Below are 21,106 nucleotides of genomic sequence, written 5' to 3'. Positions count from 1 at the left end.
CCCCTGCATTCTGTACATTACATACTCCTGACCCCTGCATGCTTCTTATTACATATTTTTGTCCCCTGAGTTCTCTACGTTGCATACTCCTGACCCCTGAACTTTGGAAGTTACATACTACTGACCGCTTGCATGCTTATTCTTACTTACACTTGACCCCGGCACTCTGTACATTACATACTCCTGACCGCTGCATTCTGCACATTACATACTCCTGATCCCTGCACTCTGGAAGTTTCATACTCCTGACCACTACATGCTTGTTCTTACATACTTTTGACCCCTGAACTCTGGAAGTTACATACTCTTGACCCCTGCACGCTGTACATTACATATTCCTGATCCCTGCACTCTGTACGCTATATAATCCTGATCCCTGCACATTGTTTCTTACATACATCTGACCCCTGCACTCTGTAGGTTACATGCTTCTGACCCCTGCATTCTGCATGTTACATACGCCTGCACCCTGTATGTAGGCTCAAGTTTTATGCCCCTCCCATTGTTGTGACAATTCTGCCACACCCATAATTCACCATGGTGTGCTCGCCGTGCTGCTTCCGGTAGGCTCACAGGGCCCTGGTTGCCATGGTATGTACAGTTTTTAGTAACACATGTCACAGTTCCAAAACCACATTCAGGCGTTAAGCTTTGCTCTGCCTTGGGTCATGAAGAGGTTAATGTCTGCATAGCAAAACCCCTATAAACCCGGCTTCACATACATGCGGTTCGGTACATCGCATGTGATTCGCACAGGAACCGCACTGCATTCCTGTGTAAATCACATGCGAAATGTGTGCAGTGCGATCGGAGCTGTACATTTTGTATGGCTCTAATCGCACCGCACCAAAGAGGTGCAGGACCCTTTTTTTGGGTCCGCACTAGAATCGAATCGCACGGGTATTCACAACTATGCGATCTGATTCTGCATTTTGCGGACCGCTTTGGGGGTGTTGTTAACTGAACATACACACCCACAGCGGTTCACTTGAATGGGGTGTGATTCTGATGCGGTGAGGAATTCGCGCAGAAAACGCTGCAAATTCCACACAGCATCAGTGTGACTCAGGCTAAATCAGGAATCCCCCCCCCCCTTAAAATACTCTTTGGTCCCCGTTTTCTCTGCCCCCCCCCTTGAAATACTCTTTGGTCCCCGTTTCCTCTGCCCCCCCCCTTAAAATACTCTTTGGTCCCCATTTCCTCTGCCCCCCCCCTTAAAATACTCTTTGGTCCCCGTTTCCTCTGCCCCCCTTAAAATACTCTTTGGTCCCCATTTCCTCTGCCCCCCTTGAAATACTCTTTGGTCCCCGTTTCCTCTGCCCCCCCCTTAAAATACTCTTTGGTCCCCGTTTCCTTTGCCCCCCCCTTGAAATACTCTTTGGTCCCTGTTTCCTCTGCCCCCCCCCTTAAAATACTCTTTGGTCCCCGTTTCCTCTGCCCCCCCTTAAAATACTCTTTGGTCCCCATTTCCTCTGCCCCCCCTTAAAATACTCTTTGGTCCCCGTTTCCTCTGCCCCCCCCCCTTGAAATACTCTTTGGTCCCCGTTTCCTCTGCCCCCCCTTAAAATACTCTTTGGTCCCCATTTCCTCTGCCCCCCCCTTGAAATACTCTTTGGTCCCCGTTTCCTCTGCCCCCCCCCCTTAAAATACTCTTTGGTCCCCGTTTCCTCTGCTCCCCCCTTAAAATACTCTTTGGTCCCCATTTCCTCTGCCCCCCCTTAAAATACTCTTTGGTCCCCATTTCCTCTGCCCCCCCCTTGAAATACTCTTTGGTCCCCGTTTCCTCTGCACCCCCCTTGAAATACTTTTTGCCCCCCCCCTGAAATACTCTTTGGTCCCCGTTTCCTCTGCCCCCCCTTAAAATACTCTTTGGTCCCCGTTTCCTCTGCCCCCCCCCCTTGAAATACTCTTTGGTCCCCGTTTCCTCTGCCCCCCCCTTAAAATACTCTTTGGTCCCCGTTTCCTCTGCCCCCCCCTTAAAATACTCTTTGGTCCCCGTTTCCTCTGCCCCCCCCCCTTGAAATACTCTTTGGTCCCCGTTTCCTCTGCCCCCCCCTTAAAATACTCTTTGGTCCCCGTTTCCTCTGCCCCCCCCTTAAAATACTCTTTGGTCCCCGTTTCCTCTGCCCCCCCTGGAAATACTCTTTGGTCCCCGTTTCCTCTGCCCCCCCCTTAACATACTCTTTGGTCCCCGTTTCCTCTGCCCTCTCCTGCCTCCTCCAGGGAAGGGGGGGGGTGCAGGCTGTGTATAATTAAAGGCGACTGATCTCGGCGAAGTCCGGATGATATAAATAGACAACGCACTCAGCTTAATGGTAACTGGATAGCCGGCTTAGTGCGCTGCCCTCGGATCCCTCGCAGTCCAACGCCCGGAGATCTCTGATTCATGCCAAGAGTTTAAATGGAAAACATCACGACGACGTTTCCCACAAATCGCCGCGCAGCGTTCAATGATCGCAGGTATTACTGTAATGATGTATAATGGAAGAGTTACATTAGAGCCGCTTATCAAAGGAAGGCATTCATCACCATTTGTATGGAGTGATATGGACTTATTATGGTTTAAACAGCTAAAGAACTTAATTTCCGGGGGGGGGGGGGGTTTAAGGAGCAGGGGGGTTGTTCTGCATGATGTGCCTCCGTTACCCACAATGTGCCACCATTACCCATAATGGGCCTCTACTAACCACAATGTTCCTCCACTACCCACAATGTGCCTCCACTACCCACAATGTGCCACCACTACCGACAATGGGCCTCCACTACCCACAATGGGCCTCCACTACCCACAATGTGCCTCCACTACCGACAATTGGCCTCCACTACCCACAATGGGCCTCCACTACCCACAATGTGCCTCCACTACCCACAATGGGCCTCCACTACCCACAATGTGCCACCACTACCCACAATGGGCCTCCACTACCCACAATGGGCCTCCACTAACCACAATGTTCCTCCACTACCCACAATGTGCCTTCACTACCCACAATGGGCCTCCACTACCCACAATGTGCCACCACTACCCACAATGTGCCACCACTACCCACAATGTGCCACCACTACCCACAATGGGCCTCCACTACCCACAATGGGCCTCCACTAACCACAATGTTCCTCCACTACCCACAATGTGCCTTCACTACCCACAATGGGCCTCCACTACCCACAATGTGCCTCCACTACCCACAATGTGCCACCACTACCCACAATGTGCCACCATTACCCACAATGTGCCTCCACTACCCACAATGTGCCTCCATTACCCATAATTGGCCTCCATTACCCACAATGTGCCTCCACTACCTACAATGGGCCACCATTACCCATAATTGGCCTCCATTACCCACAATGTGCCTCCACTACCTACAATGTGCCTCCATTACCCATAATTGGCCTCCATTACCCACAATGTGCCACCATTACCCATAATGGGCCTCTACTAACCACAATGTTCCTCCACTACCCACAATGTGCCTCCACTACCCACAATGTGCCTCCACTACCCACAATGGGCCTCCACTACCCACAATGTGCCTCCACTACCGACAATTGGCCTCCACTACCCACAATGGGCCTCCACTACCCACAATGTGCCTCCACTACCCACAATGGGCCTCCACTACCCACAATGTGCCACCACTACCCACAATGGGCCTCCACTACCCACAATGGGCCTCCACTAACCACAATGTTCCTCCACTACCCACAATGTGCCTTCACTACCCACAATGGGCCTCCACTACCCACAATGTGCCACCACTACCCACAATGTGCCACCACTACCCACAATGTGCCACCACTACCCACAATGGGCCTCCACTACCCACAATGGGCCTCCACTAACCACAATGTTCCTCCACTACCCACAATGTGCCTTCACTACCCACAATGGGCCTCCACTACCCACAATGTGCCACCACTACCCACAATGGGCCTCCACTACCCACAATGGGCCTCCACTACCCACAATGTGCCACCATTACCCACAATGGGCCTCCACTACCCACAATGTGCCACCATTACCCACAATGGGCCTCCACTACCCACAATGTGCCTCCACTACCCACAATGTGCCACCACTACCCACAATGTGCCACCATTACCCACAATGTGCCTCCACTACCCACAATGTGCCTCCATTACCCATAATTGGCCTCCATTACCCACAATGTGCCTCCACTACCTACAATGGGCCACCATTACCCATAATTGGCCTCCATTACCCACAATGTGCCTCCACTACCTACAATGTGCCTCCATTACCCATAATTGGCCTCCATTACCCACAATGTGCCTCCACTACCCACAATGTGCCTTCATTACCCATAATTGGCCTCCATTACCCACAATGTGCCTCCACTACCTACAATGTGCCACCATTACCCATAATTGGCCTCCATTACCCACAATGTGCCTCCACTACCTACAATGTGCCTCCATTACCCATAATTGGCCTCCATTACCCACAATGTGCCTCCATTACCCATAATTGGCCTCCACTACCCACAATGTGCCTCCATTACCCATAATTGGCCTCCATTACCCACAATGTGCCTCCACTACCTACAATGTGCCACCATTACCCATAATTGGCCTCCATTACCCACAAAATCACACCCTGTTCATGCAAACCGCTGTGGGAGTGTATGTTACGTTAACAACACCTTGAAATTGGTTCTCAAAACGCAATGCGATTTGCAGAATTGGATCGCAGGGGTTTGAACACCCATACAATCCACTTCTTGCGTGGACAAAAAAAAGGGTCCTGTGCAATTCTGGTGCAAATGTGGTGCGGTTTGAGCCACACAAAATGTACACATACACATACTAGGGCCGATGTAGACAGGAGCCAATTCACCTCCCAGCATGTCTTTGGAGTGTGGGAGGAAACCGGAGTACCCGGAGGAAACCCGTGCAGGCACAAGAAAAACATGCAAACTCCAGGCAGGTGGTGCCGTGGTTGGAATTTGAACCAACTACCCGAGTGCTGCCAGGTGGAAGTGCTAATCATGTGGCCATTGTGCTGCCCATGGTATGAATGGGAGGAAACTGGGATTTATATACAGTAGACAAGGGTTTGTCTGAGGGGGCAAAGGAGACTGGGGCCCTCCCAAACTGTGAGTTGTAGGACCCTAAAGAAATGCGTATTTGGCAGGTTGGTGTATAGCTTTCATCAAAGGATCGCAGGACCCCATTGTGTACAATATCCCCAATGGTCTGATCCCATAGCATGTCCACACTATTGGACCCTCATGAGTAAGAAAATGGGCTAAACAGGGATTTTTCCATAGCAGGTCACCTGTCCTCAACATGGGGGGGGTGCTTTAGGGTAGGGGGAATCCCCCTCCAAAGCACCTTGTCCCCGTGTTGATTAGGACAAGGGCCTCTTACCCACAACCCTGGGCTGTGGTTGTGGGGGTCTGTGGGCAGGGGGGTTACTGGAATCTGGAAGCCCCCTTTCACAAGGAGATCCTGACCCCCCCATGTGAATGAGTATGGGGTCAGGGGCGGACTGACCATTTGGGCACTCACTACACGGGGCAGTTGTGACCTACGGCTACACGGGGCAGTTGTGTCCTACGGCTACACGGTACAGTTGTGACCTACGGCTACACGGGACAGTTGTGACCTACAGCTACACGGGACAGTTGTGACCTACGGCTACACGGGACAGTTGTGTCCTACGGCTACACGGGGCAGTTGTGACCTACGGCTACACGGTACAGTTGTGAACTACGGCTACACGGGGCCATTGTGACCTACGGCTACACGGGAAAGTTGTGACCTACGGCTACACGGCACAGTTGTGACCTACGGCTACACGGGGCAGTTGTGTCCTACGGCTACACGGGACAGTTGTGACCTACGGCTACACGGGGCAGTTGTGACCTACGGCTACACGGGGCAGTTGTGTCCTACGGCTACACGGGACAGTTGTGACCTACGGCTACACGGGACAGTTGTGACCTACGGCTACACGGGGCAGTTGTGTCCTACGGCTACACGGGACAGTTGTGACCTACGGCTACACGGTACAGTTGTGACCTACGGCTACACGGGGCAGTTGTGAACTACGGCTACACGGGGCCATTGTGACCTACGGCTACACGGGAAAGTTGTGACCTACGGCTACACGGCACAGTTGTGACCTACGGCTACACGGGGCAGTTGTGTCCTACGGCTACACGGGACAGTTGTGACCTACGGCTACACGGGACAGTTGTGACCTACGGCTACACGGGGCAGTTGTGTCCTACGGCTACACGGGACAGTTGTGACCTACGGCTACACGGGACAGTTGTGACCTACGGCTACACGGGGCAGTTGTGTCCTACGGCTACACGGGACAGTTGTGTCCTACGGCTACACGGGACAGTTGTGTCCTACGGCTACACGGGACAGTTGTGACCTACGGCTACACGGGACAGTTGTGTCCTATGGCTACGCGGGACAGTTGTGACCTACGGCTACACGGGACAGTTGTGACCTATGGCTACGCGGGACAGTTGTGTCCTACGGCTACACGGGACAGTTGTGACCTACGGCTACACGGGGCAGTTGTGACCTACGGCTACACGGGACAGTTGTGACCTGCGGCTACACGGGACAGTTGTGACCTGCGGCTACACGGGACAGTTGTGACCTACGGCTACACGGGGCAGTTGTGACCTACGGCTACACGGGGCAGTTGTGTCCTACGGCTACACGGGACAGTTGTGACCTACGGCTACACGGGGCAATTGTGACCTACAGCTACACGGGACAGTTGTGTCCTACGGCTACACGGGACAGTTGTGACCTACGGCTACACGGGGCAATTGTGACCTACGGCTACACGGGACAGTTGTGCCATACGGCTACACGGGGCAGTTGTGACCTACGGCTACATGGGAGAGTTGTGACCTACGGCTACACGGGACAGTTGGGACCTAATGCTACACGGGACAGTTGGGACCTAATGCTACACGGGACAGTTGTGACCTACGGCTACACGGGACAGTTGTGATCTTCGGCTACACGGGACATTTGTGACCTACGACTACACGGGACAGTTGTGACCTACAGCTACACGGGGCAGTTGTGACCTACGGCTACACGGGACAGTTGTGACCTACAGCTACACGGGACAGTTGTGTCCTACGGCTACGCGGGACAGTTGTGACCTACGGCTACACGGGACAGTTGTGACCTACGGCTACACGGGACAGTTGTGTCCTACGGCTACACGGGACAGTTGTGACCTACGGCTACACGGGGCAGTTGTGACCTACGGCTACACGGGACAGTTGTGACCTGCGGCTACACGGGACAGTTGTGACCTACGGCTACACGGGACAGTTGTGACCTACGGCTACACGGGACATTTGTGTCCTACGGCTAAACGGGACAGTTGTGACCTACGGCTACACGGGGCAGTTGTGACCTACGGCTACACGGGGCAGCTGTGACCTACGGCTACACGGGGCAGTTGTGACCTACGGCTACACGGGACAGTTGTGACCTACGGCTACACGGGGCAGTTGTGACCTACGGCTACACGGGGTAGCTGTGACCTACGGCTACACGGGGCAGTTGTGAACTACGGCTACACGGGGCAGTTGTGACCTACGGCTACACGGGACAGTTGTGACCTACGGCTACACGGGACAGTTGGGACCTACGGCTACACGGGGCAGTTGCGACCTACGGCTACACGGGACAGTTGTGACCTACGGCTACACGGGACAGTTGTGACCTGCGGCTACACGGGACATTTGTGACCTACGACTACACGGGACAGTTGTGACCTACAGCTACACGGGGCAGTTGTGACCTACGGCTACACGGGACAGTTGTGACCTACAGCTACACGGGACAGTTGTGTCCTACGGCTACACGGGACAGTTGTGACCTACGGCTACACGGGGCAGTTGTGACCTACGGCTACACGGGGCAGTTGTGACCTACGGCTACACGGGACAGTTGTGACCTACGGCTACACGGGACAGTTGTGTCCTATGGCTACGCGGGACAGTTGTGACCTACGGCTACACGGGACAGTTGTGACCTACGGCTACACGGGACAGTTGTGTCCTACGGCTACACGGGACAGTTGTGACCTACGGCTACACGGGGCAGTTGTGACCTACGGCTACACGGGACAGTTGTGACCTGCGGCTACACGGGACAGTTGTGACCTGCGGCTACACGGGACAGTTGTGACCTACGGCTACACGGGGCAGTTGTGTCCTACGGCTACACGGGACAGTTGTGACCTACGGCTACACGGGGCAGTTGTGACCTACGGCTACACGGGACAGTTGTGACCTGCGGCTACACGGGACAGTTGTGACCTGCGGCTACACGGGACAGTTGTGACCTACGGCTACACGGGGCAGTTGTGACCTACGGCTACACGGGACAGTTGTGACCTGCGGCTACACGGGACAGTTGTGACCTGCGGCTACACAGGACAGTTGTGACCTACGGCTACACGGGGCAGTTGTGTCCTACGGCTACACGGGACAGTTGTGACCTACGGCTACACGGGGCAGCTGTGACCTACGGCTACACGGGGCAGCTGTGACCTACGGCTACACGGGGCAGCTGTGACCTATGGCTACACGGGGCAGTTGTGACCTACGGCTACACGGGACAGTTGTTACCTACGGCTACACGGGACAGTTGTGACCTACGTCTAGAAGGGACAGTTGTGACCTACGGCTACACGGGACAGTTGTGACCTACGGCTACACGGGACAGTTGTGACCTACGGCTACACGGGGCAGTTGTGACCTACGGCTACACGGGAGAGTTGTGACCTACGGCTACACGGGACAGTTGTGACCTACGGCTACACGGGACAGTTGTGACCTACGGCTACACGGGACAGTTGTGACCTACGGCTACACGGGGCAGTTGTGTCCTACGGCTACACGGGACAGTTGTGACCTACGGCTACACGGGACAGTTGTGACCTACGGCTACACGGGGCAGTTGTGACCTACGGCTACACGGGACAGTTGTGTCCTACGGCTACACGGGACAGTTGTGACCTACGGCTACACGGGGCAGTTGGGACCTACGGCTACACGGGGCAGTTGTGACCTACGGCTACACGGGACAGTTGTGACCTACAGCTACGCGGGACAGTTGTGACCTACGGCTACGCGGGACAGTTGTGGCCTACGCCTACACGGGGCAGTTTTGACCTACGGCTACACGGTACAGTTGTGACCTACGGCTACGCGGGACAGTTGTGACCTACGGCTACACGGGGCAGTTGTGAACTACGGCTACACGGGGCCATTGTGACCTACGGCTACACGGGAAAGTTGTGACCTACGGCTACACGGCACAGTTGTGACCTACGGCTACACGGGACAGTTGTGACCTACGGCTACACGGCACAGTTGTGACCTACGGCTACACGGCACAGTTGTGACCTACGGCTACACGGGGCAGTTGTGACCTACGGCTACACGGTACAGTTGTGACCTACGGCTACACGGTACAGTTGTGACCTACGGCTACACGAGGCAGTTGTGACCTACGGCTACACGGGGCAGTTGTGACCTACGGCTACACGGGGCAGTTGTGTCCTACGGCTACACGGGACAGTTGTGACCTACGGCTACACGGGACAGTTGTGACCTACGGCTACACGGGGCAGGGGGCAGTTGTGTCCTACGGCTACACGGGACAGTTGTGTCCTACGGCTACACGGGACAGTTGTGACCTACGGCTACACGGGACAGTTGTGACCTACGGCTACACAGGACAGTTGTGACCTACGGCTACACGGGGCAGTTGTGACCTACGGCTACACGGGGCAGTTGTGACCTACGGCTACACGGGACAGTTGTGTCCTACGGCTACACGGGACAGTTGTGTCCTACGGCTACACGGGACAGTTGTGACCTACGGCTACACGGGGCAGTTGGGACCTACGGCTACACGGGACAGTTGTGACCTACGGCTACACGGTACAGTTGTGACCTACGGCTACACGGTACAGTTGTGACCTACGGCTACACGGTACAGTTGTGACCTACGGCTACACGGGGCAGTTGTGAACTACGGCTACACGGGGCCATTGTGACCTACGTCTACACGGGGCAGTTGTGTCCTACGGCTACACGGGACAGTTGTGACCTACGGCTACACGGGACAGTTGTGACCTACGGCTACACGGGGCAGTTGTGACCTACGGCTACACGGGACAGTTGTGTCCTACGGCTACACGGGACAGTTGTGACCTACGGCTACACGGGGCAGTTGGGACCTACGGCTACACGGGGCAGTTGTGACCTACGGCTACACGGGACAGTTGTGACCTACGGCTACACGGGACAGTTGTGACCTACGGCTACACGGGGCAGTTGTGACCTACGGCTACACGGTACAGTTGTGAACTACGGCTACACGGGGCCATTGTGACCTACGGCTACACGGGAAAGTTGTGACCTACGGCTACACGGCACAGTTGTGACCTACGGCTACACGGGGCAGTTGTGTCCTACGGCTACACGGGACAGTTGTGACCTACGGCTACACGGGGCAGTTGTGACCTACGGCTACACGGGGCAGTTGTGTCCTACGGCTACACGGGACAGTTGTGACCTACGGCTACACGGGACAGTTGTGACCTACGGCTACACGGGGCAGTTGTGTCCTACGGCTACACGGGACAGTTGTGACCTACGGCTACACGGTACAGTTGTGACCTACGGCTACACGGGGCAGTTGTGAACTACGGCTACACGGGGCCATTGTGACCTACGGCTACACGGGAAAGTTGTGACCTACGGCTACACGGCACAGTTGTGACCTACGGCTACACGGGGCAGTTGTGTCCTACGGCTACACGGGACAGTTGTGACCTACGGCTACACGGGACAGTTGTGACCTACGGCTACACGGGGCAGTTGTGTCCTACGGCTACACGGGACAGTTGTGACCTACGGCTACACGGGACAGTTGTGACCTACGGCTACACGGGGCAGTTGTGTCCTACGGCTACACGGGGCAGTTGTGTCCTACGGCTACACGGGGCAGTTGTGTCCTACGGCTACACGGGACAGTTGTGACCTACGGCTACACGGGACAGTTGTGACCTACGGCTACACGGGGCAGTTGTGACCTACGGCTACACGGGGCAGTTGTGTCCTACGGCTACACGGGACAGTTGTGACCTACGGCTACACGGGACAGTTGTGACCTACGGCTACACGGGACAGTTGTGACCTACGGCTACACGGGGCAGTTGTGACCTACGGCTACACGGGGCAGTTGTGACCTACGGCTACACGGGACAGTTGTGTCCTACGGCTACACGGGACAGTTGTGACCTACGGCTACACGGGGCAGTTGGGACCTACGGCTACACGGGGCAGTTGTGACCTACGGCTACACGGGACAGTTGTGACCTACGGCTACGCGGGACAGTTGTGACCTACGGCTACGCGGGACAGTTGTGACCTACGGCTACACGGGACAGTTGTGACCTACGGCTACACGGGACAGTTGTGACCTACGGCTACACGGGGCACTTGTGTCCTGCGGCTACACGGGACAGTTGTGACCTACGGCTACACGGGGCAGTTGTGACCTACGGCTACACGGGACAGTTGTGACCTACGGCTACACGGGACAGTTGTGACCTACGGCTACACGGGACAGTTGTGACCTACGGCTACACGGGACAGTTGTGACCTACGGCTACACGGGACAGTTGTGTCCTACGGCTACACGGGACAGTTGTGACCTACGGCTACACGGGGCAGTTGTGACCTACGGCTACACGGGACAGTTGTGACCTACGGCTACACGGGGCAGTTGTGACCTACGGCTACACGGGACAGTTGTGACCTACGGCTACACGGGACAGTTGTGTCCTACGGCTACACGGGGCAGTTGTGACCTACGGCTACACGGGACAGTTGTGTCCTACAGCTACACGGGGCAGTTGTGACCTACGGCTACACGGGACAGTTGTGACCTACGGCTACACGGTACAGTTGTGACCTACGGCTACACGGGACAGTTGTGACCTACGGCTACACGGGGCAATTGTGACCTACGGCTACACGGGACAGTTGTGACCCACGGCTACACGGGACAGTTGTGTCCTACGGCTACATGGGAGAGTTGTGACCTACGGCTACACGGGACAGTTGGGACCTAATGCTACACGGGACAGTTGGGACCTAATGCTACACGGGACAGTTGTGACCTACGGCTACACGGGACAGTTGTGATCTTCGGCTACACGGGACATTTGTGACCTACGACTACACGGGACAGTTGTGACCTACAGCTACACGGGGCAGTTGTGACCTACGACTACACGGGACAGTTGTGACCTACAGCTACACGGGGCAGTTGTGACCTACGGCTACACGGGACAGTTGTGACCTACAGCTACACGGGACAGTTGTGTCCTATGGCTACGCGGGACAGTTGTGACCTACGGCTACACGGGACAGTTGTGACCTACGGCTACACGGGACAGTTGTGTCCTACGGCTACACGGGACAGTTGTGACCTACGGCTACACGGGGCAGTTGTGACCTACGGCTACACGGGACAGTTGTGACCTGCGGCTACACGGGACAGTTGTGACCTGCGGCTACACGGGACAGTTGTGACCTACGGCTACACGGGGCAGTTGTGACCTACGGCTACACGGGACAGTTGTGTCCTACGGCTACACGGGACAGTTGTGACCTACGGCTACACGGGGCAATTGTGACCTACAGCTACACGGGACAGTTGTGTCCTACGGCTACACAGGACAGTTGTGACCTACGGCTACACGGGGCAATTGTGACCTACGGCTACACGGGACAGTTGTGCCATACGGCTACACGGGGCAGTTGTGACCTACGGCTACATGGGAGAGTTGTGACCTACGGCTACACGGGACAGTTGGGACCTAATGCTACACGGGACAGTTGGGACCTAATGCTACACGGGACAGTTGTGACCTACGGCTACACGGGACAGTTGTGATCTTCGGCTACACGGGACATTTGTGACCTACGACTACACGGGACAGTTGTGACCTACAGCTACACAGGGCAGTTGTGACCTACGGCTACACGGGACAGTTGTGACCTACAGCTACACGGGACAGTTGTGTCCTACGGCTACACGGGACAGTTGTGACCTACGGCTACACGGGACAGTTGTGACCTACGGCTACACGGGACAGTTGTGTCCTACGGCTACACGGGACAGTTGTGACCTACGGCTACACGGGGCAGTTGTGACCTACGGCTACACGGGACAGTTGTGACCTGCGGCTACACGGGACAGTTGTGACCTACGGCTACACGGGACAGATGTGTCCTACGGCTACACGGGACAGTTGTGACCTACGGCTACACGGGGCAGTTGTGACCTACGGCTACACGGGGCAGCTGTGACCTACGGCTACACGGGGCAGTTGTGACCTACGGCTACACGGGACAGTTGTGACCTACGGCTACACGGGGCAGTTGTGACCTACGGCTACACGGGGTAGCTGTGACCTACGGCTACACGGGGCAGTTGTGACCTACGGCTACACGGGACAGTTGTGACCTACGGCTACACGGGACAGTTGGGACCTACGGCTACACGGGGCACTTGCGACCTACGGCTACACGGGACAGTTGCGACCTACGGCTACACGGGACAGTTGTGACCTACGGCTACACGGGACAGTTGTGTCCTACGGCTACACGGGACAGTTGTGACCTACGGCTACACGGGGCAATTGTGACCTACGGCTACACGGGACAGTTGTGTCCTACGGCTACACGGGACAGTTGTGCCATACGGCTACACGGGGCAGTTGTGACCTACGGCTACATGGGAGAGTTGTGACCTACGGCTACACGGGACAGTTGGGACCTAATGCTACACGGGACAGTTGGGACCTAATGCTACACGGGACAGTTGTGACCTACGGCTACACGGGACAGTTGTGATCTTCGGCTACACGGGACATTTGTGACCTACGACTACACGGGACAGTTGTGACCTACGGCTACACGGGGCAGTTGTGACCTACGGCTACACGGGACAGTTGTGACCTACAGCTACACGGGACAGTTGTGTCCTACGGCTACGCGGGACAGTTGTGACCTACGGCTACACGGGACAGTTGTGACCTACGGCTACACGGGACAGTTGTGTCCTACGGCTACACGGGACAGTTGTGACCTACGGCTACACGGGGCAGTTGTGACCTACGGCTACACGGGACAGTTGTGACCTGCGGCTACACGGGACAGTTGTGACCTGCGGCTACACGGGACAGTTGTGACCTACGGCTACACGGGGCAGTTGTGTCCTACGGCTACACGGGACAGTTTTGACCTACGGCTACACGGGGCAGTTGTGACCTACGGCTACACGGGACAGTTGTGACCTGCGGCTACACGGGACAGTTGTGACCTGCGGCTACACGGGACAGTTGTGACCTACGGCTACACGGGGCAGTTGTGACCTACGGCTACACGGGACAGTTGTGACCTACGGCTACACGGGACAGTTGTGTCCTACGGCTACACGGGACAGTTGTGACCTACGGCTACACGGGGCAATTGTGACCTACGGCTACACGGGACAGTTGTGTCCTACGGCTACACGGGACAGTTGTGACCTACGGCTACACGGGGCAATTGTGACCTACGGCTACACGGGACAGTTGTGCCATACGGCTACACGGGGCAGTTGTGACCTACGGCTACACGGGACAGTTGGGACCTAATGCTACACGGGACAGTTGGGACCTAATGCTACACGGGACAGTTGTGACCTACGGCTACACGGGACAGTTGTGATCTTCGGCTACACGGGACATTTGTGACCTACGACTACACGGGACAGTTGTGACCTACAGCTCAACGGGGCAGTTGTGACCTACGGCTACACGGGACAGTTGTGACCTACAGCTACACGGGACAGTTGTGTCCTACGGCTACACGGGACAGTTGTGACCTACGGCTACACGGGGCAGTTGTGACCTACGGCTACACGGGGCAGTTGTGACCTACGGCTACACGGGACAGTTGTGACCTACGGCTACACGGGACAGTTGTGTCCTACGGCTACACGGGACAGTTGTGACCTACGGCTACACGGGACAGTTGTGTCCTACGGCTACACGGGACAGTTGTGACCTACGGCTACACGGGGCAGTTGTGACCTACGGCTACACGGGACAGTTGTGACCTGCGGCTACACGGGACAGTTGTGACCTGCGGCTACACGGGACAGTTGTGACCTACGGCTACACGGGGCAGTTGTGTCCTATGGCTACACGGGACAGTTGTGACCTACGGCTACACGGGGCAGTTGTGACCTACGGCTACACGGGACAGTTGTGACCTGCGGCTACACGGGACAGTTGTGACCTGCGGCTACACGGGACAGTTGTGACCTACGGCTACACGGGGCAGTTGTGACCTACGGCTACACGGGACAGTTGTGACCTGCGGCTACACGGGACAGTTGTGACCTGCGGCTACACAGGACAGTTGTGACCTACGGCTACACGGGGCAGTTGTGTCCTACGGCTACACGGGACAGTTGTGACCTACGGCTACACGGGGCAGCTGTGACCTATGGCTACACGGGGCAGCTGTGACCTACGGCTACACGGGGCAGCTGTGACCTATGGCTACACGGGGCAGTTGTGACCTACGGCTACACGGGACAGTTGTTACCTACTGCTACACGGGACAGTTGTGACCTACGTCTAGAAGGGACAGTTGTGACCTACGGCTACACGGGACAGTTGTGACCTACGGCTACACGGGACAGTTGTGACCTACGGCTACACGGGGCAGTTGTGACCTACGGCTACACGGGAGAGTTGTGACCTACGGCTACACGGGACAGTTGTGACCTACGGCTACACGGGACAGTTGTGACCTACGGCTACACGGGACAGTTGTGACCTACGGCTACACGGGGCAGTTGTGTCCTACGGCTACACGGGACAGTTGTGACCTACGGCTACACGGGACAGTTGTGACCTACGGCTACACGGGGCAGTTGTGACCTACGGCTACACGGGACAGTTGTGTCCTACGGCTACACGGGACAGTTGTGACCTACGGCTACGCGGGACAGTTGTGACCTACGGCTACACGGGACAGTTGTGACCTACAGCTACGCGGGACAGTTGTGACCTACGGCTACGCGGGACAGTTGTGACCTACGCCTACACGGGGCAGTTGTGACCTACGGCTACACGGTACAGTTGTGACCTACGGCTACGCGGGACAGTTGTGACCTACGGCTACACGGGGCCATTGTGACCTACGGCTACACGGGAAAGTTGTGACCTACGGCTACACGGCACAGTTGTGACCTACGGCTACACGGGACAGTTGTGACCTACGGCTACACGGCACAGTTGTGACCTACGGCTACACGGCACAGTTGTGACCTACGGCTACACGGGGCAGTTGTGACCTACGGCTACACGGTACAGTTGTGACCTACGGCTACACGGTACAGTTGTGACCTACGGCTACACGGGGCAGTTGTGACCTACGGCTACACGGGGCAGTTGTGACCTACGGCTACACGGGGCAGTTGTGTCCTACGGCTACACGGGACAGTTGTGACCTACGGCTACACGGGACAGTTGTGACCTACGGCTACACGGGGCAGGGGGCAGTTGTGTCCTACGGCTACACGGGACAGTTGTGTCCTACGGCTACACGGGACAGTTGTGACCTACGGCTACACGGGACAGTTGTGACCTACGGCTACACAGGACAGTTGTGACCTACGGCTACACGGGGCAGTTGTGACCTACGGCTACACGGGGCAGTTGTGACCTACGGCTACACGGGACAGTTGTGTCCTACGGCTACACGGGACAGTTGTGTCCTACGGCTACACTGGACAGTTGTGACCTACGGCTACACGGGGCAGTTGGGACCTACGGCTACACGGGACAGTTGTGACCTACGGCTACACGGTACAGTTGTGACCTACGGCTACACGGTACAGTTGTGACCTACGGCTACACGGTACAGTTGTGACCTACGGCTACACGGGACAGTTGTGAACTACGGCTACACGGGGCCATTGTGACCTACGTCTACACGGGGCAGTTGTGTCCTACGGCTACACGGGACAGTTGTGACCTACGGCTACACGGGACAGTTGTGACCTACGGCTACACGGGGCAGTTGTGACCTACGGCTACACGGCACAGTTGTGACCTACGGCTACACGGGACAGTTGTGACCTACGGCTACACGGCACAGTTGTGACCTACGGCTACACGGCACAGTTGTGACCTACGGCTACACGGGGCAGTTGTGACCTACGGCTACACGGTACAGTTGTGACCTACGGCTACACGGTACAGTTGTGACCTACGGCTACACGGGGCAGTTGTGACCTACGGCTACACGGGGCAGTTGTGACCTACGGCTACACGGGGCAGTTGTGTCCTACGGCTACACGGGACAGTTGTGACCTACGGCTACACGGGACAGTTGTGACCTACGGCTACACGGGGCAGGGGGCAGTTGTGTCCTACGGCTACACGGGACAGTTGTGTCCTACGGCTACACGGGACAGTTGTGACCTACGGCTACACGGGACAGTTGTGACCTACGGCTACACAGGACAGTTGTGACCTACGGCTACACGGGGCAGTTGTGACCTACGGCTACACGGGGCAGTTGTGACCTACGGCTACACGGGACAGTTGTGTCCTACGGCTACACGGGACAGTTGTGTCCTACGGCTACACTGGACAGTTGTGACCTACGGCTACACGGGGCAGTTGGGACCTACGGCTACACGGGACAGTTGTGACCTACGGCTACACGGTACAGTTGTGACCTACGGCTACACGGTACAGTTGTGACCTACGGCTACACGGTACAGTTGTGACCTACGGCTACACGGGGCAGTTGTGAACTACGGCTACACGGGGCCATTGTGACCTACGTCTACACGGGGCAGTTGTGTCCTACGGCTACACGGGACAGTTGTGACCTACGGCTACACGGGACAGTTGTGACCTACGGCTACACGGGGCAGTTGTGACCTACGGCTACACGGGACAGTTGTGTCCTACGGCTACACGGGACAGTTGTGACCTACGGCTACACGGGGCAATTGGGACCTACGGCTACACGGGGCAGTTGTGACCTACGGCTACACGGGACAGTTGTGACCTACGGCTACACGGGACAGTTGTGACCTACGGCTACACGGGGCAGTTGTGACCTACGGCTACACGGTACAGTTGTGAACTACGGCTACACGTGGCCATTGTGACCTACGGCTACAAGGGAAAGTTGTGACCTACGGCTACACGGCACAGTTGTGACCTACGGCTACACGGGGCAGTTGTGTTTTACGGCTACACGGGGCAGTTGTGACCTACGGCTACACGGGGCAGTTGTGTCCTACGGCTACACGGGACAGTTGTGACCTACGGCTACACGGGACAGTTGTGACCTACGGCTACACGGGGCAGTTGTGACCTACGGCTACACGGGACAGTTGTGACCTACGGCTACACGGGGCAGTTGTGTCCTACGGCTACACGGGACAGTTGTGACCTACGGCTACACGGGACAGTTGTGACCTACGGCTACACGGGGCAGTTGTGTCCTACGGCTACACGGGACAGTTGTGTCCTACGGCTACACGGGACAGTTGTGTCCTACGGCTACACGGGGCAGTTGTGACCTACGGCTACACGGGACAGTTGTGACCTACGGCTACACGGGACAGTTGTGACCTACGGCTACACGGGACAGTTGTGACCTACGGCTACACGGGGCAGTTGTGTCCTACGGCTACACGGGACAGTTGTGACCTACGGCTACACGGGGCAGTTGTGACCTACGGCTACACGGGGCAGTTGTGTCCTACGGCTACACGGGACAGTTGTGTCCTACGGCTACACGGGACAGTTGTGACCTACGGCTACACGGGACAGTTGTGACCTACGGCTACACGGGACAGTTGTGACCTACGGCTACACGGGGCAGTTGTGACCTACGGCTACACGGGGCAGTTGTGACCTACGGCTACACGGGACAGTTGTGTCCTACGGCTACACGGGACAGTTGTGACCTACGGCTACACGGGGCAGTTGGGACCTACGGCTACACGGGGCAGTTGTGACCTACGGCTACACGGGACAGTTGTGACCTACGGCTACGCGGGACAGTTGTGACCTACGGCTACGCGGGACAGTTGTGACCTACGGCTACACGGGACAGTTGTGACCTACGGCTACACGGGACAGTTGTGACCTACGGCTACACGGGGCACTTGTGTCCTGCGGCTACACGGGACAGTTGTGACCTACGGCTACACGGGGCAGTTGTGACCTACGGCTACACGGGACAGTTGTGACCTACGGCTACACGGGACAGTTGTGACCTACGGCTACACGGGACAGTTGTGACCTACGGCTACACGGGACAGTTGTGTCCTACGGCTACACGGGACAGTTGTGACCTACGGCTACACGGGGCAGTTGTGACCTACGGCTACACGGGACAGTTGTGACCTACGGCTACACGGGGCAGTTGTGACCTACGGCTACACGGGACAGTTGTGACCTACGGCTACACGGGACAGTTGTGTCCTACGGCTACACGGGGCAGTTGTGACCTACGGCTACACGGGACAGTTGTGTCCTACAGCTACACGGGGCAGTTGTGACCTACGGCTACACGGGACAGTTGTGACCTACGGCTACACGGTACAGTTGTGACCTACGGCTACACGGGACAGTTGTGACCTACGGCTACACGGGGCAATTGTGACCTACGGCTACACGGGACAGTTGTGACCTACGGCTACACGGGACAGTTGTGTCCTACGGCTACACGGGACAGTTGTGACCTACGGCTACACGGGGCAGTTGTGACCTACGGCTACATGGGAGAGTTGTGACCTACGGCTACACGGGACAGTTGGGACCTAATGCTACACGGGACAGTTGGGACCTAATGCTACACGGGACAGTTGTGACCTACGGCTACACGGGACAGTTGTGATCTTCGGCTACACGGGACATTTGTGACCTACGACTACACGGGACAGTTGTGACCTACAGCTACACGGGACAGTTGTGTCCTATGGCTACGCGGGACAGTTGTGTCCTACGGCTACACAGGACAGTTGTGACCTACGGCTACACGGGGCAGTTGTGACCTACGGCTACACGGGGCAGTTGTGACCTACGGCTACACGGGACAGTTGTGTCCTACGGCTACACGGGACAGTTGTGTCCTACGGCTACACTGGACAGTTGTGACCTACGGCTACACGGGGCAGTTGGGACCTACGGCTACACGGGACAGTTGTGACCTACGGCTACACGGTACAGTTGTGACCTACGGCTACACGGTACAGTTGTGACCTACGGCTACACGGTACAGTTGTGACCTACGGCTACACGGGGCAGTTGTGAACTACGGCTACACGGGGCCATTGTGACCTACGTCTACACGGGGCAGTTGTGTCCTACGGCTACACGGGACAGTTGTGACCTACGGCTACACGGGACAGTTGTGACCTACGGCTACACGGGGCAGTTGTGACCTACGGCTACACGGCACAGTTGTGACCTACGGCTACACGGGACAGTTGTGACCTACGGCTACACGGCACAGTTGTGACCTACGGCTACACGGCACAGTTGTGACCTACGGCTACACGGGGCAGTTGTGACCTACGGCTACACGGTACAGTTGTGACCTACGGCTACACGGTACAGTTGTGACCTACGGCTACACGGGGCAGTTGTGACCTACGGCTACACGGGGCAGTTGTGACCTACGGCTACACGGGGCAGTTGTGTCCTACGGCTACACGGGACAGTTGTGACCTACGGCTACACGGGACAGTTGTGACCTACGGCTACACGGGGCAGGGGGCAGTTGTGTCCTACGGCTACACGGGACAGTTGTGTCCTACGGCTACACGGGACAGTTGTGACCTACGGCTACACGGGACAGTTGTGACCTACGGCTACACAGGACAGTTGTGACCTACGGCTACACGGGGCAGTTGTGACCTACGGCTACACGGGGCAGTTGTGACCTACGGCTACACGGGACAGTTGTGTCCT

At 56.6% G+C, this 21,106-nt stretch overlaps 1 long non-coding RNA gene across 1 annotated transcript in view; it reads left to right on the top strand.

Annotated features, from left to right (window-relative positions):
• The first annotated feature begins 2,225 nt into the window (after positions 1-2,225).
• Positions 2,226-21,106, top strand: part of LOC149434029 (uncharacterized) — a 29,579-nt gene continuing 10,698 nt past the window's right edge. The window contains exon 1 of the long non-coding RNA XR_016308824.1: positions 2,226-2,460. This is a non-coding gene — a long non-coding RNA (uncharacterized LOC149434029). The remainder of the gene's footprint in view (positions 2,461-21,106) is intronic.

This window comes from Staurois parvus, unplaced genomic scaffold (assembly GCF_062004578.1).
Source record: "Staurois parvus isolate SC_StPar_1 unplaced genomic scaffold, SC_StPar_1.0 ptg001853l, whole genome shotgun sequence".
Taxonomy (NCBI): Eukaryota; Metazoa; Chordata; class Amphibia; order Anura; family Ranidae; genus Staurois; species Staurois parvus.
Note: the sequence above shows the minus strand (reverse complement) of the source record. Positions and strands in the feature narration are given on the sequence as shown.